Source organism: Paramormyrops kingsleyae, chromosome 22 (assembly GCF_048594095.1).
Source record: "Paramormyrops kingsleyae isolate MSU_618 chromosome 22, PKINGS_0.4, whole genome shotgun sequence".
Classification (NCBI taxonomy): domain Eukaryota; kingdom Metazoa; phylum Chordata; class Actinopteri; order Osteoglossiformes; family Mormyridae; genus Paramormyrops; species Paramormyrops kingsleyae.
In genome coordinates this window covers 16,906,218-16,927,822 of record NC_132818.1, presented here as the reverse complement: position 1 = coordinate 16,927,822, position 21,605 = coordinate 16,906,218, and the positions used below count along the sequence as shown (strand labels likewise).

At 43.6% G+C, this 21,605-nt stretch overlaps 1 pseudogene; it reads left to right on the top strand.

The window, feature by feature from the left end:
* The first annotated feature begins 292 nt into the window (after nucleotides 1-292).
* LOC111849320 (scavenger receptor cysteine-rich type 1 protein M130-like) lies at nucleotides 293-20,860 on the top strand (annotated as a pseudogene).
* The last annotated feature ends 745 nt before the right edge of the window (nucleotides 20,861-21,605 follow it).

Sequence of the window (21,605 nt, the reverse complement as noted above, 5' to 3'; positions counted from 1 at the left end):
AAATGTACAAGGCTAAGTAAGTGAGTGTGCAAAAATGCATGAGGAGGTGAAAAGGGAGTTGGAGATATTTAAGGAGAGAGACTGAGAATTAATGTGAATGTGTGTGTAGTGGTAGATTGTCCATTATGTGCTGTTATTGAAAAATCCTATCACTTGCAGATAAAAGCTTCTCCTGAAGTGTCTTTATTAACTAAATAACTTTAAAAGTCTAACTGTATTCCATTGTACTTTTCTAGATTATGTGAGGCTTGTGGGTGGAGCTGATCGCTGCTCTGGGAGGCTGGAGGTGAAGTTCAGTCAGTCCTGGGCTACAGTGTGTGATGGTAACTTTGACTGGCAGGATGCTGAGGTTGTCTGTAGGGAGCTGGACTGTGGGGCTCCTTCAGCTCTACACAAGGGGGCCCATTTTGGTGAAGGAGAAGGTCCCATCTGGTATAAAGACTTCAACTGTGAAGGAGAGGAGTCCTTCCTACATGAATGTGTCACCTCTGTTAGATCAGAACAGAACTGCACACAGGGCCATGCAGTGGGATTGGTTTGTAGAGGTTAGTTCTTAATGTCTAATTTACATGTTATATTTCAATCTAAAGTTTTCGATGTAACTACTACTCTTACAAGATTTAAGATCCTCTTATTTCAGTATGTATGTCAGTTACTGCCTTGTACTCTGAGAACATATCAGTGTTCCTCAGATGTATCTTAAGTGAAGGTGATTTTTGTTTCACGATTTACTTTTATTTTCTTCAGGTCATAATGATGTGAGATTGATGGATGGAGGCAGTCCTTGTGCTGGAACAGTGCAGGTGTATCTGTGGGGAAAGTGGTGGAACAAAGCACCATACTTCATTAGCTTGTATGATCATCAAATAGCTCTCGCGGTGGCAGGCAAAGAACTGGCCTGTGGACCATTAGAATTCTTTGAAGGACCTGAATATTTTACATATGCTCAAAACAATATATTGACAAGTGAACACATCTGCAATGGATCAGAATCTAAACTCTTCGACTGTAAAATTAGTTTCTTTATCGAAGCTGAAGTACCTACTGTTGATCTGCCTCAGTTCATTTTCACAGGTGGGAATCACATCATGTAATACTGCATCATCGAGCAGCACCACACTTTTTAATCATCTTGGGTATGCGCTTCTCAAAAGAATAGTTGCTAGCTACGTTACGCTAGCTATGTTACGCTAGCTACGTTAGCAACTTACATGCAACCGAATGGGTCCAGCTAATGGGATCTTTTGGGAAACGCACCTCTGATTCCAGCCATCAAAGTTTGGTTTTCCTAATTCCATATAACGGCTTCCACCACTATCTGAGAGTACAGCGTTCCTAAGAAATCTTTCATGTGCATTTCCAGACCCAAAAGATAACAAAATCATACCAAACATGTTCAACCATAATTAACACTCACATAAAGCAAAAGCAGGAAAATGATAAATACACAGTCTATATAAAGTAAAAAAATAAAAAATAGTCAGTAATGCATTGCACTTTAACATTCCCATGGCTACAACGTCGCTATGCGAAAGGAATTTTTCAGTTCCATTATAATTGTGCAAGACAACCGTTCTATAAATGGTCTGTCCTTGATCAAAATGTCGTTATGTGTATATTTATAATGGGCTCACTGATCAGCAATCGCTAAATGCTATTTTTGCTTTTCTCATTTTTTCGTAAACAAAATCCTCTTCGGTTAGCGAAAACAGGTGCTAATGCAGGTCTTTCGTAAAAGCAAAGTATCATCAAGCAAACTTTCATAAAGTGGGGTATATCTGTAATTCCAAAGGCCTACACCAATAATCAATTTTAGCATCCACTTGTCATTTTTACAATTAACTCTATGACCTGTGTTAAGACTCCAGTTTCTCCTAGACTTCCTCTTACACTGGCTGTGCATTAAAGCCACTCTGCAAATATGTGACTGTAAATGTATTTCAGTTATTATAATAACATGGACTCCAAAAACATGTGATTGCCCTTAGAGTGTAACTGTGAGAAGGGATGCATTATATTAGGGATTCAATTCATTAATGAATGTTAGAGTCTGTAATTAAACTGATGAATATATAACTGGATATTTTATACGTAATTCTGTCCTTCCCAATTTCAGGCCATCGGGGGATTCGGCTGATGGGAGGGAGTCACATGTGCTCTGGGAGAGTGGAGATTCAGCACGGAAGAACCTGGGGCTCAGTGTGTGATGCTGACTTTGACTGGCAGGACGCTGAGGTGGTCTGTAGATCACTAGGCTGTGGGGAACCTGCACAGCTGCTGGGGGGAGCTGCCTTTGGTCAGGGAGAGGGAGGGGTGTGGTCTGAGGAGTTTCAGTGTCAGGGAAACGAGTCTCATCTTGTTTTCTGTCCCAAAATGACACATAACAGGACCTGCGGCCATGAGAATGATGTGGGCCTGGTGTGTTCTGGTAAGAGTATCATTGCTCTCAGACACCCTCACTCTGTTATTATTATTATCTGAGTGACATTTCAGTGTATCTCATCTTCATTCTTTGCTCTCTCTCTTCATGCTGCTCCCAGGATACACACGGTTCAGGCTGAGGGATGGTCCTGACCACTGCTCTGGTAGAGTGGAGATGAGCTACAATGGAACATGGGGGACATTGTGTGATGCATCATGGGACATGAGAGCCGCCACTGTCCTGTGCCAGCAGCTGAAATGTGGGGGCGCTGTGGCTGCCCTGGGACAGGCCTGGTTTGGGGGGGGCATTGGGCCCATCTGGCCCGATGTGTTTCATTGTCAGGGGAATGAGACTCGCCTCTCCCAGTGTGCAGTGTCCCCATGGAGACGAACAGCCTGTTCTCATGGGCAGGATGCAGGAGTTGTCTGCACTGGTGAGGACTGACAAGTCAGTTATAGTCCAGAGAGACAGAGCAAATATTACCATAAATAGCAATTAAACTCCACAGTATGGAGACTCTCCTATTTTATTAGGGTCCTTCTTATCACTTTTGAATTTTTTCACAGGTTCAACCCCTTCTTCCTCTGATGGGGGTGTCAGGCTGCTGTCTGGAGGGAGTGACTGTGAAGGCTGGGTGGAGGTTTACTACAACCAGACCTGGCAGAAGGTTCACCAAGAGTCCTGGAGCTTCATTGATGCATCTGTGGTCTGCAGACAGCTGGACTGTGGCTCTGCAACAAATATCTACAGATCATACCTGTCAAGGACAGGGGACAGTGACAAGTGTGTGACAGGCTTTCACTGCTCAGGAACTGAGTCTCACCTGGGGAAATGCAGACCTCCACATGTCCTCAACTGCCGCCCCAGTGACCAGGTGTCCATGGTCTGCTCCAGTGAGTTTCTACACATCAGTGGGATCTGTGTCAGCAGGATGTGTTGTGGCTGTTTCAGAGAGATACTTGTAACTGTTTAATTCATGAATCCTTGCTAGAAAAATGGAACATTTGATGACATTAGGACACCTAGATGTACTGACCTTTAGTTCACATGTGTGTCTTACTCTTGATTCACAGCATGAATGTTGTCATGTGAGCTCCCTGGGTTGGTAGATCTTCCTTCCTCACTCTGTCTTCTCTCCCAGACCACAGGTCCCTCAGGCTGGTGGGGGGAGGCAGTGACTGTGCAGGGAGGCTGGAGGTCTTCCACAGGGGCTCTTGGGAGACAGTGTGCCATGAGTCCTGGGCTCTGCCTGAGGCTCAGGTGGTGTGCAGGCAGCTCCGTTGTGGGACAGCCCTCAGTGGGCAGATCCCTGTACCCACTTACTTTGGCCCAGGGACTGGACCCATCTGGCTAAGCAAGCTGGGCTGTGTGGGGAACGAGTCGTCCCTATGGGACTGTCCCTCAGTGGAGTGGGGGGGGAAGGACTGTGGGCACAAGCAGGATGTGGGTGTTGTGTGTTCAGGTAAAGCAGATCCAGCTGTGTATGAAACTGCATTCTGTCATTTTAAAGGCAGACAGTGTCCTGTGGTTTCTGTAAACACTGAACAATAATGGTTCACGTTCCTTGTGTGTCTTTCACCACAGAGCACAAGGAGCTGCGTCTGTCTGAAGGATGTTCTGGCCACACAGAGGTCTACTACAATGGCACCTGGGCAAGTGTGTGCTTTGATGGTCTGGAACAACCAACAGTAGCTGTCATCTGTCGCCACTTAGGCTGTGGAGACAAGGGGACAGTCACTAAGACAATATCCAGGCTCAGTCCTGACCTGAAAGGGCTGGACTTTGGAAAATGTCGATCCCATGACACATCACTCTGGCAGTGTCCATCATCCTCCAAAGGGCCAAATGGCTGCTCAGAAGCTGCCAGAACAAGCTGCTCAGGTGAAGCTAAATTCAGCCTCTTTGTTGTTCTATGCTAATAAGTTCCATGAACCATGTTTTATTTCTGTATCTTGCTGATTATTGTAGATGCTGAAAAGCTGAAATCTCCATCAGACTTCATGCTCTGCAGATCTTCTGATCTGAACTTCTGTACCAGTAAGTTTCTTGCTTGATTCATTTGCAGATTTATAGTATGAATGTGTTTTAAAAGCCTTTGAAACATAGAGGGAATTATTATACCATATATAATACAGTCATGAATGATACAAAGAATGAATGAGAATTACAGTAACTATTTTATTAAAACTGATGATTAAATGGAGATTGATGTGATTATTGCATCTAAACCCTGTTTTCATTCGGGAAATGATGTATATATTAAATGTACTGTCCCCTCTGAGTTCTGCTCCAAATAACCTCAGCTGTCTCCTGTGTCCCCACTAGACCGTCTGCCCCTGAGACTGACAGGGGGTACAGACACTTGCTCTGGGAGGGTGGAGGTGTATCACAGCGGCTCCTGGGGGACCGTGTGTGACGACTCCTGGGACCTGCGTGACGCCATGGTGGTGTGCAGGCAGTTGGGCTGTGGGCCGGCTCTCGGGGCAGAAGGGGGCGGTCGCTTCGGGAGGGGTGACGGCGCCATCTGGCTGGATGAGGTGAACTGCAAGGGCAGTGAGCTGCACCTGTGGCACTGCTCTTACTCACTGAAGCGGAGTGACTGCTCACACAGGCAGGACGCAGGGGTCACCTGTGCAGGTGAGGCCAGGAAGTACATTCCTGCATCCTCTCTGATAGTGTGGTTTTGTAGTTATTAAATATGAGGCTAAAGTACTTATTCTGTCCCTTAGCCTGACAGTAATAAACACCAATATCATTCCTGTAGGTGTCACAGAAATCACCCCAGATGTCACTGGACCTCCCACAGTTACTCAGATGCAAAAAGGCCAGTCTGACCGAACAGTGTCCTCAGTGGTTCTCGGTCTTCTGATCTCAGTACTTCTGCTGCTGGTGGTTAGACTGGTCTACAGGAACTGGGTCCTGACAAGAGGTAGGACAGTGATTCATAACATTATATTGATTTCATTTGTGTATCAAAAATTTGGCTAGTTGACCATATATTGGGCCAAAAGTTTTGTCCATTAGTAACATGGGTAATTTGTCTGTATCTGTTCTCTGCTAATTGATTCTTTGAAGGGTGTGTCCTTCATGTCTCACTATTCTTGATTTTATTTTATATCAGCCTACTATAGTCTTATTACTGGAGAAGGAATCCCATGACTACGCAATATACAGTATGTGTCTCTGACTGTATTTTTTTTTTCTTTTACATACTTATCATGTGTTTATCCTTCACAGAACTTGCTGAGAGTGACAATAAACAGCTGCCTCCCGCCATCTATGAGGAAATAGATTACAGGTTTACCAAAGTGACAGATCCAGCCTGTCAGAAAGGTGAGTTTAATTAACTATATGCAATCACTTTAATAATAAGGACAATCAAACTGCAGTGAATAATTTCTTGTTCTATTATTAAATGTGGGTTTAACCCTTCTTCTGGTGTCAGGGAGTGACCTTCCAGATGAGCAGCTCTCAGGGTATGAAGATGTGGGGGAAGCTGAAGGAGTCAATCTCTTAGGTAATGATGGTGCAGAACATCTAAGAAAATGATCTGTGGAATAAATAGTAATTTAGGGAACTTGTTTCTTGACAGGCACTGATGTGATGTGTGTCTCATGTTGTTGTGATTTAGGGAAGACGATCACTGGTGACGACCAAGAAAAATATGGTGACCATGTTTGTGAGAAAGAGACTCCAGAGAAGTTGAAAGGTGAGATTTTCTCAGCTCAGCAATTCCAGGTTTCCCTTCTTAAAAGGTGTCTGCTGGACTTCCCTCCTCTTCCTTAGAAATTTCATTCACCTCCTTGCCTTGACTTTGTGGTTGTAGCGGTAGATACCCTGGAGTACTACAATGACAGCACCGCAGCTCAGACACCTGACTATGATGATGTCACTGACAGCCAGACCAATGACTATGATGATGTCACTGACAGCCAGACCAATGACTATGATGATGTCACTGACAGCCAGACCAAAGACTATGATGTCGTCTCTGTGCAGCATCACCCTGACTCTCAGCCAGGTGAGCGGCTCTAAAGGGATCAGCTGGTCACTTTGCTCCAATCAGACAGAGTTTGATATAATCTCAGCCCAGGCCTTCTGTTATGCTGATTGTTATTACTAAACATGGAATTATGAATATCTCAAGTGTCACACTATAACAAGTATTTCACTTACTACTTGGATATACAGTATGTTGCTTTTTTATGGAACCTAAAGGTTCTTTTTGAAATATTATACATAATATAAATGAAACATGACGTCATGCTGCCTCTTCCTCAATCAGCAATCAGAGCTACATACACATTCACCCAAAGGTCTGTGTGTCTGTGTGCCTCTCTGACAGATCTCCACTACAGTCACCATGTAGGACACATGACTGAGCTGTCGTTCACCCAGGAAAGGGGGCTGCCTAATGATGACATCACTAACTATGACGATGTGGGGGAGGGACTTCTGTGAGAGGGAGAGGTCTGGGGGAGGGGCAGAATTGTTTGTCAGCGAAACAAATGTTTTTATTTTAAATTTTAAAAAGTTTTTTGTACCCCAGAGTAAAATACACATTTCTCATAATACTCGTCGTTTCTTCCTTTTTAAAATACCAATTTTAATTTTTAAAATTTAATAAAAAAAATAATAATCTGTGTATACTTTTCTGGTCTTTTTGTGTTGTTTAGTTTTACTCAAAGAATGAAAATATTGTCCGTTGCAAGTGCCTTCTTAGATGAACTGTTTTACATTAAAAAAGTACGTTTTTGTTCCCACGCTGGTTCTAAAGGATATATTCTTCTAAAACGTGATATTTGCTCTCCCGAAAAGCCTATCGTTAAGCAAATACAGAAATATCAGGGATTGCGCGAGAGTGGGGCTGAAAGAAAACACAAAAAGACAGTAACGTAAAATGAATGATGGCACAGAGTTATAAATAATAGCTAAGAAACAGTAAGTCCTGCGGTAAATAGGTCGAGTTACTCTGAGACTTAAGACCTATAAGTTTGCTGGTGGAGGTAGGGGAAGGAGGATACTATGGTGCACAACGATGAGTCCTCTATGTTTGTTGCTCTCACGATATGGTCCATTGAAATGCATTAATATATCAAGCTTCTTAATACTTAGCGCACTTTTCACTCACTGCTGGGCTGTTTTGAGTGACGTGTTTTGGGCCGTTAGATGAGTTTTTAAATTATTATTATTATTATAAACACTAGCAAAGACAGAAGAATAGCAAAACAACAGTTGAGGGATTATACACGCGATAATCTAATGCAGTAGTTGGGTGTCTGAGGTGTGTGCATTCCGTGTTTTCCTACGCGGGTCAGTTAATCTCGATGCTGTTCTCTGTATTTATCGGTATCACAAAGCAGGATTTCTTGGTTAGCCGGCTTGTCGGATTTCAGGTAGTCTGGGTTAAAAATGAACGAAGACACAGTCCATTTAAACTGGGCTACCTTAAATCTACGGAAGAGGATTAGGGCTAGTTTAGAAAAAAAAAGTCAGAATTCTGAGATTAAAGTCAAAATTCTGAGAAAAAAAGTCAGAATTCTGACATTAAAGTCAGAATTCGAATAATATTTTCATGGTGGCCCTAATCCTCTTCCGTATAAATCTGACAAGTTGTCCCGCTAATAAAAGAAATCCGGCTTCGTGATACAGGTCCCACGCGCTTGTTGCAAAAGACGTCGTTCATAAACTAACTGTCCAAAACACGTGTTATAGGAGAACATACTCTACAGCTTGCTTAGCACATGCTTCTCTCCAGATATTTAGAGTCACACACATTAAGATGAAAGGGGAAAACCTTAGTTACCAATGTTACTTAAGTTCCATATAAATAAACTGCCACGTGACAAGGACTTCCCGCTTTAAAATTATAAATAGATTTGTTCACCACAGGTGTATTTCTGAAAATAGCAGAAACATGTTAAAAAAAGGAAAGCTACGGTGCCTTGCAAAGAGCTGGGAGATGGAATTGAGAGATAGTGGATCATAGTACCTAGCAGATGAGAGAGAAACTTCGTGCCATTAGGCAGCGTAAGACCGCAGAATGAGGGAGGAGGAAGTACAGAGTGGAGGTGTGGGGAGGAAAGACGACTCTTGGTTCTATGATGAGCGAGAGAATGAGAGAGAGAGAGAGAGAGAGAGAGAGAGAGAAGCTACAGAGATCAGAGGAGAATGAGCAGCATGGCAGCCGGTTCATCTGCTCAGACGCTGCAGTGAGAGCATGACCTCCTGCTCCTCAGCGCTGACAGACGCTGCTGGATCCACAAGAGAAGCTGCAAACGCCGCCGTCACACTGGCAGAGTTACGTCATTTACAGAGTGAATGTGCTCAGGCAGCATGGAGTGTCTGTGTCAGGATATTACACTCTTTACTTTTGCTTAGTAGACGCTTTCATTTGTATAATGTATATATGCAGCATGCAGGTCATGAACTGCCTGATTGGATAGGCTTGTGACCTCACCCTTCCAGGGTTGTGGGTTTGATTCCCAATATGTGGTGGATAATGTTCTTTTGGTGGATGAATGAAACTAGCATCACTTTATCACTGCAGGAATTTCAGTGGAAGGTGCGTGTACACTATGCACAACACAATGCAACACAAAACAAAAAAGAATATGATTCACATATTCTTATTTTATTATGTTAATTTGAATCTGCAAGATTTTAACTATGAGACTAGATTAATAGTCACTGTACTTTAGTAAAACGAATAATTGTTAGGCCAACCTACAATGTTATTCGTTGAAGATAGATCATTCATTAATAAATCAAATACAAATATTTGCATTAAATAACCCACTGATCGTATTAAACAAGGCACATTATTTCTCAGTCTTTTCCTCTCTTTGCGTTTTATCAGCTTCCGGTTGTGTCTTCAAGTTGTAGGAGGTGTCCACGGAAGTAACACAGTTTTGGTATATATGGAGACGTCTACAGTCGTAACTTCTGATTAGTCGTTGTACCTGTTTAAACTGTTAGGGAGTTTCCTGCAGTGTGTCTAATAAGGCAAAGCAGAGTGTGATTGGTGGGCTTGAGGCTGATCTGGGCTGATTGTGATTGGTGGGCTTGAGGCTGGTGGGGGCTGAGTCTTCACTTGGTGCTGGAACCTTCAGCAGAAGCTCTCAGATCTCAGGGTGCAGGTTGGCGTCTCCACATCACACAGGAGGAGGTTGATCTGCCCTGATAAACATGGGGAGCTGCCTGTTCCTCGTCTTCTTCTCTCTGCTGCATCTGCTCTCCTCAGCAGGTAGGAACCTAAGTACTGTCTGCTTGGACCATATTCAGCCAGGATCTTGGTTAGAACCTGGGGTCAGTCACAGGTGCATGATTTACATTGGATTGTTCAGTGAATTTGAAGAGTTGAATAATTTCATATTTAATTATTTTCCCTATATTTATATTTTTGCTTCACTGAGAATTTCACCAATATTACAGTGCATTTAGACAGTTGTTGGTATCTGAATCATAATGAATACCTGATATTATTTTATGTTTTAGTGCTCAAATACCATTATTCCTGTTTTGGTCTTTGCAGGTGCAAAGTGCGTCTTTCATTTCATCATATTTACAATTTAAACAATGCTAAGTTTAAAGATGTTGGGTTTGTGGGTAATATTATACACTTCCCCATGCAACAATTTTTCAAGAATATACAAATACCATATACACAATCTTATCTAAGAATGTACTTATGTATTTTGATAAAGGAAAGTTTCCTGTATATCTCATTGTTTTTGCAAGCTTGCATTGCATTAACTTTATTTCATGATTGAGTTACAGCATTTTGCTGGTATTTTCCTTGTAGGTTATTGTGTATTCCCCTGAACTGTGAAAGTGGCCATTTCTCTCATGTCCTTTTCTTGTGTTTCATCGTTATCTGGTCGTGCTTTCAGTTTGGGTTAGGAGGTGATGTGAAATGGTCTTGGCGTATATAGTCTTCAGCAGTATCTTCTGATTGGTCATTGTACCTGTTTGAAAGTTTCCTGCCCTTTGTCTAATAAGGCAAAGCTGAGTGTGATTGGTGAGCTTGAGACTGGTGGGGACTGAGTGTGATTGGTGGGACTGAGGCTTTTGGGAGCTGAGTGTGATTGGTGGGGTTGGTGCCAGAGAGGGTTGTGTGTGATTGGTGGGGTTGAGGCTGGTGGGAGCTGAGTGTGATTGGTGGGACTGAGGCTGGTCGGGGCTGAGTGTGATTGGTGGGGTTGAGGCTGGTGGGGGCTGAGTGTGATTGGTGGGACTGAGACTGGTCGGGGCTGAGTCTGATTGGTGGGGTTGAGGCTGGTAGGGGCTGAGTCTGATTGGTGGGGTTGGTGCCAGATAGTGTTGTGTGTGATTGGTGGGACTGAGGCTGGTCGGGGCTGAGTGTGATTGGTGGGGTTGAGGATGGTGGGGGCTGAGTGTGATTGGTGGGACTGAGACTGGTCGGGGCTGAGTCTGATTGGTGGGGTTGAGGCTGGTAGGGGCTGAGTCTGATTGGTGGGGTTGGTGCCAGATAGTGTTGTGTGTGATTGGTGGGACTGAGGCTGGTCAGGGCTGAGTCTGTCTTTTCTATTTGAAAGTCTTCTCAAATACATTCATTTCCTAATCTGTACTGAAGATCTTTTCTCTTTTCATTCATTTTAGTCAATATCATGCCCTGCATTTATGATGTCTAAACTGCGCAGCAGAGTCTTCTGAAAGTAGACACTATAATTTCTAATATCGGCATTAAAGATCTTTAAATTGTTGCATATTGACTTTATTCAAATTATTAGATATACAATAAGTGGCCTGCTCGTTAACACAAACAGCACCTGTAAATCCCCAGCTACCTTCAAACAACATCTCAGAAACAGTCACCTTCCAGGGATTTTCCCGACAGTCTTTATAATTTATAGTGCAGTAAATATAAATGTTCAGTCAGTGGAAATTTGGTGGCCTTGTAAATGGGAACGGTCAGGGGAGAATGACCAGTGTCAATAAAGCACAAAGGAAGGCCACAAGTGCAGAAATTACAGCTCAGTGTGACAGCGGCGTGCAGAAATACTGCTCTGAAGGCACGAGTCGTTTACTCTTAAAGTGGTTTTGTACATACAAGTGGGTCCAACCTGTTGTAGCTTGGTGTACCTAATAAAGTGGCCAATGAATATACTGTAGTTGCCACAGCTTGATTTTTAATAAATGATTCATTCAAATTTATGGTTTAAATGTGTACAGTACAGACTGATCCACATGGTTTCAGGGCTTGATGTGCTTAGTAAATACAATTGAAACATATTCCTTGTGCTGCTGGGCTGATGTAATTTTTGCCTATATTGTCCACTTCTCTAAATGTGATTCTCTAACAGTCAAGGATGCCTGATAGTTAGAGAAAATGAAAACATCTTTATTGCACATCCAGCAGCAAACACTGTTATCTGTCTTGCTTATACCTATTATCCATCTTACCTTAATTAAAAATAATGGTGATAATTATTAGAATCCATCCATCCATCCATCCATCTCCCTATCATTCATCCACTATAGGATCTTGGGGCTTCAGGTATGTCCCAGGGAACTTAGAGCAGCAGTACATCCTGACTGGAACCCCAGACTGTTTAACGGCATAAATTCATGTTTTTCAGAAGTCATTTACAATCTGATTTTATTCTGAAAATAAGCAGCTTTTGAATTAGGCTTCAAATCCCACTGTGATCATGTGTTGGAAGATTAATGGATTGATGAGTTTATGGATGGAAGGCAAACTACAGGACGCTACACAGCACCATGTATAGACACTGATTTCCTACCACCACATCATGAATAGAGCAAAACTTGAATTTGCTTAATCACAGGATTATGTTAATTCAAATATAATATACTTCAGTATTCTGTCTTTGAATGTGAACTGTTCTCAATTCCTCCTGTTGTGTGTCCCCGACTCTCTGAATGTGGAGCACAGTCTGTGAGGATAAAATACCCAACGACTCTGACTTCTCTACCTACAGGACATGAGGAGGTGAGACTGGTGAAGGGAGGGAATCGCTGTGCTGGGACAGTAGAGGTGAATCGTGGAGGACAGTGGGGGACAATAATGCAGATTGGTTGGGACATCAATGACGCTACAGTGGTGTGTAGAGAGCTGGGCTGTGGGTCTGCTGTAGCCACTCCTGGTAGAGCTCACTTTGGAGAAGGTTCTGGGAAGGAGCTACTTAGTCAGGTTTCCTGTAATGGATCAGAGCCGACACTGTCTATGTGTCCATCTCAAGAGGCTGCTAAGATATCAGGGTCACTCCGTCGTCCTCATGTACTTGATGCTGGAGTGATCTGTTCAGGTAAGAAACAGCCACTGCAAAGCTAATGCAGTTTTTATATGATTATTTAAAATAATGGGGAAAAAAATGCGTTTAAAGACAAAAATGATTTGATGACACAGGAAAGAGCTAATCAGAAATATTCCATGGTGAGGTGGAGTTTGATACTTAGATTTTGGTTTGATGGGCAAACTAATGATTCATTGTCTTTCATCGTAGGTCGCTCAGTGGTCCAGCTTGTGGGGGGGCCTCAGAAGTGCTCTGGGAGACTGGAGATTAGAGATGGAGATACCTGGGCTACAGTGTGTGATGGTAACTTTGACTGGCAGGATGCTGAGGTTGTCTGTAGGGAGCTGGACTGTGGGGCTCCTTCAGCTCTACACAAGGGGGCCCATTTTGGTGAAGGAGAAGGTCCCATCTGGTATAAAGGCTTCCACTGTGAAGGACAGGAGTCCTTCCTACATGAATGTGTCACCTCAACTGGACCAGAACAGAACTGTACAAATCACACTGTAACACTGAACTGTTCAGGTGAAATACATTCTCACACATTAAAGGAATATAGCCACATTTCCAGTATTAAATGGTTTTGGTTGAATTTTAATTTAAATTGTATTCTACTAGATATTCTGTATTTACATGTCTGAAATATATTCTCACACATATATAGGGCAGAGAGGAGACCAGGAAATAAATGAAAAGGGGATATTTTGGTTGAATTTTAATGAATTTTCTGTTAAATACAATATATTTGCTGGGCTATATTCTTTCATTGCATAACGAATGTTATTAGCCTGTAATATAGGACATTACTGTATCTCCTGTGTCTCCACAGAGCCTGCTGATGTGAGGCTGGTGAATGGAAGCAGCCCTTGTTCTGGGAGAGTGGAGGTGTATCGCTGGGGCGAATGGGGGACCGTTTATCAGCGTAACTGGGACATGAATGATGCCGCGGTGGTGTGTAGACAGCTGGGCTGTGGCTCTGCTGTATCTGTACCAGGTGCAGCTCACTTTGGAGAAGGTTCTGGGCGGATGGTTCTAGGGGATGTTTCCTGCAGTGGGTCAGAGTCTGCGCTGAGGGAGTGTGGATCACTGGATGGCAGAGAGCATGACTTACCGCACACACTGGCTGCTGCTGTCATCTGCTCAGGTTTGACACATTATTACAGCACCTGCTTTTAATACTCGATTCTATGAGGGAGAAAAATAAAAACTTTCAAAATCCATGCAATTTACCTGTGAGTATTTACAATATACAACGTTTCACATAAGGCATCATTACTGATTAGCACATCTTAAACTGTGAAATGAAAATAAGAAAATACTATCTCATTTATTCACAGATCTCTTAAAATTGGTGTTTCTAAATAATTTCCTAAACGCTATATTTTACTACATTTTAATCTGATTATAATGTTCCAATATCTTTCAGCCAGAATTTTAATTTTATTTGTTTACTTGCAGATCATGTGAGGCTTGTGGGTGGAGCTGATCGCTGCTCTGGGAGGCTGGAGGTGAAGTTCAGTCAGTCCTGGGCTACAGTGTGTGATGGTAACTTTGACTGGCAGGATGCTGAGGTTGTCTGTAGGGAGCTGGACTGTGGGGCTCCTTCAGCTCTACACAAGGGGGCCCATTTTGGTGAAGGAGAAGGTCTCATCTGGTATAAAGACTTCAACTGTGAAGGAGAGGAATCCTTCCTCCATGAATGTCTCACCTCTGTTGGATCAGAACAGAACTGCAAAAACAACAGCTATATCAGACTGACCTGCACAGGTAACCAGCTGTATTATTAATACTGTGACATTAGACCAATGATCCTTCTGAAGTGTCTTAGCAGCTCGGCTGTGTCCTAACAGGCCCTGAGGACCTGAGGCTGGTGAATGGAAGCAGTCCTTGTTCTGGGAGAGTGGAGGTGTATCGCTGGGGAGAGTGGGGGACTATAGCCCAGTATGACTGGGACCTTGATGATGCATCAGTGGTGTGTAGACAGCTGGGCTGTGGGACTGCTGTATTAGCAGCTATAAGTGCTCACTTTGGAGAAGGTTCTGGAAGGGTGTTGCTGAGAGATGTTTCTTGCAGTGGGTCAGAGTCTGCACTGAGGGAGTGCAGATCACTGGATTTCAGATACATGGATTTTCCTCACATCTTTGATGCAGGAATTATTTGTTCAGGTGAGAGACAGGGTTTGTCATATTTTAATACACTTTTGTTGTTTCTCAATTTTCCGGTTACAGTGATAAATTTAATACTAAATGTCCAAAATATTTAGTCAACTTCTGTGATATGATACTGTTTTAAAATGCTTAGGTATTTTCATTGCACTATTACAGATCATGTGAGGCTTGTGGGTGGAGCTGATCGCTGCTCCGGGAGGCTGGAGGTGAAGTTCAGTCAGTCCTGGGCTACAGTGTGTGATGGTAACTTTGACTGGCAGGATGCTGAGGTTGTCTGTAGGGAGCTGGACTGTGGGGCTCCTTCAGCTCTACACAAGGGGGCCCATTTTGGTGAAGGAGAAGGTCCCATCTGGTATAAAGGCTTCAACTGTGAAGGAGAGGAATCCTTCCTACATGAATGTCTCACCTCTGTTAGATCAGAACAGAACTGTACACGTGTTTATGCTGTTAGCCTGACATGCACAGGTATGTTTTTAATATTTAGATTTGATTACTTATGATTAAGAATAATTAGCAAGTTCTTAAATCCTGTTAAGTCTTATGCTGCGTCGCCTCTTCAGGATCAGGTCAGAGACACGTATTAAAGCTGGTGATCTTTTTTATATATTGTATTTATGACTCTAACATTTCTTTCATTAGGACATGATAATTGGACAATGGTGGACGGAGGCAGTCCCTGTGCTGGGTCAGTGCAGGTGTATCACTGGGGAAAGTGGTTGACCGTTGTACCATATTTCACTGACCTTAAGGCCCTTGAAAATCCCTCCAAGGTGGTAGGCATTGAGCTGGGCTGTGGGCCCTTGGCATTCTTCGGAGGACCTTCCTATCTGACTTATCGTCACAGTAACGTCTTGCCAAGTGAACTTTTCTGCAGCGGTTCAGAATTTAGACTGCATGAGTGTGACATCAATTTCTATGCCGAGGTTGAGCTGCCTCCCACTGACATGGGTCAGTTAACCTTCACAGGTAGGAATCATAGCATTAAATCACATGGAGACTATTTCTTAACTCACCTACCGCTTATTCCATCATACACGGTTTTTCATGTATATGAATGACTGATCCGGCCATTTCTTGGTCCTAAAAATGTCTCAGTTCATTAGTGATGGAAGGCAGGACAAGAGAGAAAACAAGTTTGCTCTCAATAAACATTCAAGATCACGATTAATGTAAAAATTAAATTTTGCTGTGATACTTAAAGAAAAATCCAAAACAACGTGGATGTGTGTCATATTAAGAGGAAAAAAACTGCATTCTTTTTGATCTCAGGCCATCGAGGGATTCGGCTGATAGGAGGGAGTCACATGTGCTCTGGGAGAGTGGAGATTCAGCACGGAAAATCCTGGGGCACAGTGTGTGACGCTGACTTTGACTGGCAGGACGCTGAGGTGGTCTGTAGATCACTAGGCTGTGGGGAACCTGCACAGCTGCTGGGGGGAGCTGCCTTTGGTCAGGGAGAAGGAGGGGTGTGGTCTGAGGAGTTTCAGTGTCAGGGAAATGAGTCTCATCTTGTTTTCTGTCCCAAAATGACACATAACAGGACCTGCGGCCATGAGAATGATGTGGGCCTGGTGTGTTCTGGTAAGAGTATCATTGCTCTCAGACACCCTCACTCTGTTATTATTATTATCTGAGTGACATTTCAGTGTATCTCATCTTCATTCTTTGCTCTCTCTCTTCATGCTGCTCCCAGGATACACATGGTTCAGGCTGAGGGATGGTCCTGACCACTGCTCTGGTAGAGTGGAGATGAGGTACCATGGAACATGGGGAACATTGTGTGATGCATCATGGGACATGAGAGCCGCCACTGTCCTGTGCCAGCAGCTGAAATGTGGAGGCGCTGTGGCTGCCCTGGGACAGGCCTGGTTTGGGGGGGGCACTGGTCCCATCTGGCCCGATGTGTTTCATTGTCAGGGGAATGAGACTCGCATCTCCCAGTGTGCAGTGTCCCCATGGAGACGAACAGCCTGTTCTCATGACCAGGATGCAGGAGTCGTTTGCACTGGTGAGGACTGACAAGTCAGTTATAGTCCAGAGAGACGGAGCAAATATTACCATAAATAGCAATTAAATTCCACAGTATGGAGACTTTCCTATTTTATTAGGGTCCTTCTTATCACTTTTGGATTTTTTCACAGGTTCAACCCCTTCTTCCTCTGATGGGGGTGTCAGGCTGCTGTCTGGAGGGAGTGACTGTGAGGGCTGGGTGGAGGTTTACTACAACCAGACCTGGCAGAAGGTTCACCAAGAGTCCTGGAGCTTCATTGATGCATCTGTGGTCTGCAGACAGCTGGGCTGTGGCTCTGCAACAAATATCTACAGATCATACCTGTCAAGGACAGGGGACAGTGACAAGTGTGTGACAGGCTTTCACTGCTCAGGAACTGAGTCTCACCTGGGGAAATGCAGACCTCCACATGTCCTCAACTGCCGCCCCAGTGACCAGGTGTCCATGGTCTGCTCCAGTGAGTTTCTCCACATCAGTGGGATCTGTGTCAGCAGGATGTGTTATGGCTGTTTCAGAGAACATTTTTTTGACATTAGGACACCTAGATGTACTGACCTTTAGTTCACATGTGTGTGTTACTCTTGATTCACAGCATGAATGTTGTCATGTGAGCTCCCTGGGTTGGTAGATCTTCCTTCCTCACTCTGTCTTCTCTCCCAGACCACAGGTCCCTCAGGCTGGTGGGGGGAGGCAGTGACTGTGCAGGGAGGCTGGAGGTCTTCCACAGGGTCTCTTGGGGGACAGTGTGCCATGAGTCCTGGGCTCTGCCTGAGGCTCAGGTGGTGTGCAGGCAGCTCCGTTGTGGGACAGCCCTCAGTGGGCAGATCCCTGTACCCACTTACTTTGGCCCAGGGACTGGACCCATCTGGCTAAGCAAGCTGGGCTGTGTGGGGAACGAGTCGTCCCTGTGGGACTGTCCCTCAATGGAGTGGGGGGGGAAGGACTGTGGGCACAAGCAGGATGTGGGTGTTGTGTGTTCAGGTAAAGCAGATCCAGCTCTGCATGAAACTGCATTCTGTCACTTAAAAGACAGACAGTGTCCAGTGGTTTCCGTAAACACTGAACAATAATGGTTCACGTTCCTTGTGTGTCTTTCACCACAGAGCACAAGGAGCTGCGTCTGTCTGAAGGATGTTCTGGCCACACAGAGGTCTACTACAATGGCACCTGGGCAAGTGTGTGCTTTGATGGTCTGGAACAACCAACAGTAGCTGTCTTCTGTCGCCAGTTGGGCTGCGGAGACAAGGGGACAGTCACTAAGACAATATCCCGGCTCAGTCCTGACCTCAAAGGGCTGGACTTTGGAAAATGTCGATCCCATGACACATCACTCTGGCAGTGTCCATCATCCTCCAAAGGGCCAAATGGCTGCTCAGAAGCTGCCAGAACAAGCTGCTCAGGTGAAGCTAAATCCAGCCTCTTTGTTGTTGTACGTTAATAAGTTCCATGAACCATGTTTTATTTCTCTATCTTGCTGATTATTGTAGATGCTGAAAAGCTGAAATCTCCATCAGACTTCATGCTCTGCAGATCTTCTTCTGATCTGAACTTCTGTACCAGTAAGTTTCTTGCTTGATTCATTTGCAGATTTATAGTATGAATGTGTTTTAAAAGCCTTTGAAACATAGAGGGAATTATTACACCATATATAATACAGTCATGAATGATACAAAGAATGAGAATTACAGTAACTATTTTATTAAAACTGATTATTAAATGGAGATTGATGTGATTATTGCATCTAAACCCTGTTTTCATTCGGGAAATTATGTATGTATTAAATGTCTGTCCCCTCTGAGTTCCGCTCCAAATAACCTCAGCTGTCTCCTGTGTCCCCACTAGACCGTCTGCCCCTGAGACTGACAGGGGGTACAGACACTTGCTCTGGGAGGGTGGAGGTGTATCACAGCGGCTCCTGGGGGACCGTGTGTGACGACTCCTGGGACCTGCGTGACGCCATGGTGGTGTGCAGGCAGTTGGGCTGTGGGCCGGCTCTCGGGGCAGAAGGGGGCGGACGGTTAGGGAGGGGTGACGGCGCCATCTGGCTGGATGAGGTGAACTGCAAGGGCAGTGAGCTGCACCTGTGGCACTGCTCTTACTCACTGAAGCAGAGTGACTGCTCACACAGGCAGGACGCAGGGGTCACCTGTGCAGGTGAGGCCAGGAAGTACATTCCTGCATCCTCTCTGATAGTGTGGTTTTGTAGTTATTAAATATGAGGCTAAAATACTTATTCTGTCCCTTAGCCTGACAGTAATAAACACCAATATCATTCCTGTAGGTGTCACAGAAATCACCCCAGATGTCACTGGACCTCCCATTGTTACTGAGACGCAAAAAGGCCAGTCTGACCGAACAGTGTCCTCAGTGGTTCTCGGTCTTCTGATCTCAGTACTTCTGCTGCTGGTGGTTAGACTGGTCTACAGGAACTGGGTCCTGACAAGAGGTAGGACAGTGTGTGGGCAGGGATGGAATAGAATAGAGTAGAATAACTTTATTGTCATTGCACATTTTCTTGCACAAAGAAATTTGCATTGCTGTCCCTAGGATGTGCATGTATCTAGTCATTACAACATAAAAACATGCATTTTTTCAAAGAATGAACCTGTGTAAATATAAATACATTTATATGCATTGTTTTGGCAAGATCGGAGAAAAGAAAAGCAACAAGTTTCCCTTACAGATAAAACTACAATGTAATGAAATGTACTAAATGCGCATGATTTTTAATGTGCAACATTCCATTATGGTAGTGTATCTGTTTCTTTATCCTCTACAGAACTTGCTGAGAGTGAACATAAACAGCTGTCTCCTGCCATCTATGAGGAAATAGATTACAGGTTTACCAAAGTGACAGAAAAGGCCAATCAGAAAGGTTAGTGTAGTGAAGTACTTATGACCACATCAGTACTCAGGATTTTAGTACATTGTCCAAACAGGATAGGTCTCCACACTGAAATCACTAACCCTTCTTCTGGTGTCAGGGAGTGATCTTCCAGATGAGCTGCCCTCAGGGTATGAAGATGTGGGGGAAGCTGAAGGAGTCAATCTCTTAGGTAATGATGGTGCAGAACAGCTTAGAAATAATGAATTATACTTATGATAATAAAGTAAGAATTCAGATGATTTCTCCCAGCAGGCACTGATGTGATTTCTGTCTCATGTTGTTGTTGTTTAGAGAAGACGATCACTGGAGACGACCCAGAAAACTATCATGACCATGTTTGTGAGAAAGAGACTCCAGAAAAGTTGACAGGTGAGATTTTCTCAGCTCAGCAATACCAATCTTCCCTTCTTAAGACATGAAAGATGGACCGTATTACTCTTCCTGGACGTCTGAAACATTTAAATTAAATTTCATTCACCTCCTTGCTTTGACTTTGTGTTTGTAGGGATAGATACCCTGGAGTACTACAATGACAGCCCCACAGGTCAGACTGACTATGATGATGTCACTGACAGCCAGACCAATGACTATGATGATGTCACTGACAGCCAGACCAAAGACTATGATGTCGTCTCTGTGCAGCATCACCCTGACTCTCAGCCAGGTGAGCGGCTCTAAAGGGATCAGCTGGTCACTTTGCTCCAATCAGACTGAGTTTGAGATAATCTCAGCCCAGGCCTTCTGTTATGCTGATTGTTATTACTAAACATGGAATTATGAATATCTCAAGTGTGACACTATAACAAGTATTTCACTTACTACTTGGACAGATATTGCTGTTTTTCTTATGGAATCTAAAGGTTCTTTTTGAAATATTATACACAATATAAATGAAACATGACAGCATGCTGCCTCTTCCTCAATCAGCAATCAGAGCTACATACACATTCACCCAAAGGTCTGTGTGTCTCTCTGACAGATCTCCACCACAGTCACCCTGTAGGACACATGACTGAGCTGTTGTTCACCCAAGAAGGGAGGCTGCCTAATGATGACATCACTAACTATGATGATGTGGGGGAGGGGGCTCTGTGAGGGGGAGGGGCCTCTGTGAGGGGGAGGGGTAGTTCAGTATCTGTGGGACAGAGAAGGCCTGAACATTTCAGGTGGTCACATCCTGCCCCTGAATGCATTTGCTCAGGGATGCACAGTACATTTAAAGACAGTTAAGTGTGGTAATTTTTTTACTGTGTTAGAAAACTGCGGGCGCTGAGAAAATCAAAAGTTGTGCCCTATTATTCGGTAATAGCTACTCATTGGTTATTGTTTCTTGATTTTAACCTAGCTTAGTAATAACAGCAATGGTTGTTTTAAAGTTATTGAACTTGATATATATGCATCAATTTTCATATTTTTATGCTGTAGTCTTGTTTTGTATGATGAAAATAGGTGTGATCAATACCCCTAAATATTCTATTATCGATGTTTTTGACGTTTAAATGTACAGTAACACAAACCATGCTTGACCACAAGATGGCAGCAAACAACTAATTTCCTAATACTGTAGCTTCTTCCCTCACACAAGCACAATTTTTTCATCAGATGGTCTCACTTTACAGTAATTATAAATGTAACATTCACTCATTCATTAAGTAAACTTGATAAATTCAAAGTTGAATTATCATCTTAATCTATTCATGTGTTTACATATGTACACTTAATTACACATAGAACATAAAATAACAAAAGTCAGTCCAATGAATAGCAATACTGACACTTTATTAATCCACGTGGAGAAATTGTGGTCATCTTGCTCTCCATGAGACACATACACACCCAC